This window comes from Chiloscyllium plagiosum, chromosome 50, assembly GCF_004010195.1.
Source record: "Chiloscyllium plagiosum isolate BGI_BamShark_2017 chromosome 50, ASM401019v2, whole genome shotgun sequence".
Lineage (NCBI taxonomy): Eukaryota > Metazoa > Chordata > Chondrichthyes > Orectolobiformes > Hemiscylliidae > Chiloscyllium > Chiloscyllium plagiosum.
This window is the reverse complement of record NC_057759.1, coordinates 7,591,910-7,595,638: the sequence shown is the minus strand read 5'-3', so window position 1 is coordinate 7,595,638 and position 3,729 is coordinate 7,591,910.

Below are 3,729 nucleotides of genomic sequence, written 5' to 3'. Positions count from 1 at the left end.
CAGGCCTAATCTTTTCAAAGGTACACAGGTTGGCATGATGGCTCAGTCGTTCGCATTGTTGCCTCACAACGCTAGGTACCCGGCTTTGATTACACCCTCGGGCGACAGTCGGTGTTGAGTTTTCACCTTCTCCACGTGTCAGCGTGGGTTTCCTCTGGGTGTTCCGGTTTTCTCCCACAATCCAAAGATGCGAAGGTTAGGTGAATTGGCCTGGCTAATTTGCCTATAGAGTTCAGGAATATATAAGTTACATGCATTAGTCTGGGGCAAATGTAAGATAAGTGAATTGGTTTGGGTGGGATACTCTTCAGAGTGTCAGTATGGATTTGCTAGGACATTTTCCACACTGTAGGGATTCTATCACCCTATGAGGTTGAGAAGGAAGTAGATGCGATGCTTAATGAAGATATCATCGAATAGATCTTGAGCGAGTCGAGTTCACAGATCGCTTTACTTCGCAAACCAGATGGGACTCAACAATTTTGTGTGGACTGTTGGAAGGCCAGCACTGTAACAAAACCAGCCTGATACTCAATACCAAGATTGGTGGACTCTATCGAGGAAGTTGAACAAGCCAGTTCCGTCGCGAATTTGGACTTATAGCGTGGTTATTGGCAGGTACATTTATCAGAGAAAGCAAAATAGGTTTCTGCATTTGTGAGCCAAAATGGTTTTTATCAGTTCACAAAGATGCCGTTTCGAATGAAGAACGCTCGAGCCACTTTCCAGTGACTCATGAACAGAGTCATAGCTGGGAATACAACCTGTGCAGTCTACCTGGATTATGATTTGGAGATGCCAGTGTTGGACTGGGGTGTACAAAGTTAAAAATCACACAACACTAGGTTATAGTCCAACAGGTTAAATTGGAAGCACACTAGCTTTCGGAGCGACACTCCTTCATCAGGTGATAATGGAGGGCTCGATCGTAACACAGAATTTATAGCAAAAATTTGCAGTGTGATGTAACTGAAATTATACGTTGAAAAATTGATTGTCTGTTAAGTCTTTCATCTGTTAGAATACAGTGATTGTTTCACTTCTTTCATGTGTAAATCACAAAACCTTTTTTTTAAAAGTTGCATTCTCGGGTTAGCTGTTAACAATGGTGATAGCTAGACAATATGTTAAAGGTGTTAGCCCCCTGTGTTCTCTGTCTATGACCTAATGTTTAGATTGATTTTAAACTAAAAAGTGAGATAACAGAGGTTTACATAAATTCATGCAGTTTTTGAGCTCAGAGTTCTGCATGAATGTATGCAGTTTTTGAGCAAAGTGCAATGTAACTCTGCAAGTACAAATTCACCCCACAAAATATATGTGCATGTGGGTCTTTCTCTGTCTGTGTGTGTGTGTCTGTCCGTGGTGGGGGTTGTGAGTGTGAGAAAGTGAGGACGCAAAATGCAAAGAAAGGGTGTGTGAAAAGATCTTGCGTTCTAAAATAATGAAAAGATAAAATTCAAGAAAAGACAATGGATAAAATCAAAATACATTGTCAGGGAAGTATGAAGAAATTGTGAAATAGAGAATAATGAAAGGAAGGAAATGGGAAATGAATAAAGCATTTGCTTTGCAGCGCAGTTATGCACACATACAAATTTGCACTCGTAAACAAATATGTATGCATAAAACAACTCACGTACTAACTCAGTGACATCGATACTCTCACATGCACTTAAACATTCTCACAGTCTCAATAATCAAATGTTGGCACAGACAATTGTTGTGGTACACAATGTCTTGCTCACCCATAATCATACTGCTGTGCATTCTTAAACACTGTCACATACAGAACGACAAACAGTTACACTATTGACTACATATGATCTCTGACAAACTATCTGACACACAGACATATTCTAGCAAAATATCTAAGTCACATAAACTCTCCCATCCCGTCGCAACTATCATGCACAGTCACCCATGAACAGGCATACACTGAGAAAGACACACATGCGTGTGCTCACACAAACTTACAAATATGATACACACAAAACGTGACAGAATAACACGTATTTCCAAGGCATTATCAGAAGCATAGTCAACAGAGGCTCTATACCCCACGCTCAAATTAAAAAAAACACGCAAAACACACGCTCTGTCTGATCCACACGCACCCTTAACATGCATATCAAATTTAAAAAAAAACTCAAAAACACTCTTTGACTCTGAATCACACATGAACGTACTCCCATCATGACACTCACTGACATTGTCACATTCTCCCAATAAAGCTTTAATTCCATTATACACTCTCTCCGAGATTCCTACACAGTTGACGCATAACGGCCATCAGAGATAGCACCATCACACTCAAATTGCACTGAAGAATTTTGAAAAAAAAAATTGAAAACGCCGTTCATGTGGGCACTGGTCATAACTGTCATTTCGTTAAAATGTCTTCCTGATTAAAAACGGCAAAGATGTAATTCTTCGTACTAATAATAAGACCCGTTGTGGTAAGTAGGTAAGTGGTGCATTTTGCTTGTTCTATTCTTTAGACACCAGTTTTTTTTTAAAAAGGTTACTTTTAGAGGGATGGCAGTGAAGGCAGTGCAATGTTCCTCTTGCAACATGTTTGAGGTGAGGGATGCCATGGTCGTCTCTGCTGATCACACTTGCAGGAAGTGCACCCATCTCCAGCTCCTCCAAGACCGTGTTAGGGAACTGGAGCTGGAGTTGGATGAACTTAGGATAATTCAGGAGGCAGAGGGGGTCATAGATCGGAGCTTTAGGAAGTAGTAACTCCAAAGATTGCAGACAGATGGGTGAAGGTGAGGGGGACTGGGAGGAAGCAGCCAGTGCAGGGACCCCCTGCGGCCGTTCCCCTCAAGAACAAGTATACCGTTTTGGATACTTGTGGGGGGTCGACTTACCAGGGGTAAGTAATGGGGCTCAGGCCTTTGGCACGGAGCCTGTCCCCGTTGCTCAGAAGGGAAGGCTGGAGAAGAGCAGAGCACTAGTAATTGGGGACTCGATAGTTCGGGGCACAGATAGGCCGTTTTTGTGGGGGCGAGAGAGACTCACGTTTGTTATGTTGCCTCCCAGGTGCAAGGGTACGTGATGTCTCTGATCGTGTTTTCCGGGTCCTTAAGGGGGAAGGGGAACAGCCCGAAGTCGTGGTCCACATTTTCACCAACGACATAGGTAGGAGGAGTGCCGAGGATGTTAGACAGGCTTTCAGGGAGCTAGGTTGGAAGCTCAGAGTTAGAACGAACAGAGTTGTTGGCTCTGGTTTGTTACCCGTGCCACGTGATAGAGAGTCGAGGAATAGGGAAAGAGAACACTGAAATGCGTGGCTACAGGGATGGTGCAGGAGGGAGGGATTCCAGTTTTTGGATAACTGGGGTTCTTTCTGGGGACGGTGGGACCCCTATAAACAGGATGGTCTACACCTGAACCTAAGGGGCACCAGTATCCTTGTTGGGAGGTTTGCTAGTGCTCTTGGGGGGAGTTTAAACTAACTCTGCAGGGGCATGGAAACCCAGATTGTAGCTTCAGGGTGCAGGACCTGGAGTGTAGGGAGGTTAGGAAAATGGCATCAATCACAAAGGAGGGTGCCTGTAAACAGGAAAGTGGCTTGAAGTGTGTATACTTCAATGCAAGAAGTACACGAAATAAGGTAGGTGAACTTGCAGCGTGGGTAGGTACCTGGGACTTCGATGTTGTGGCTATTACGGAGACATGACTAGAACAGGGACAGGATTGGCTGTTGCAGGTCCCAGGGTT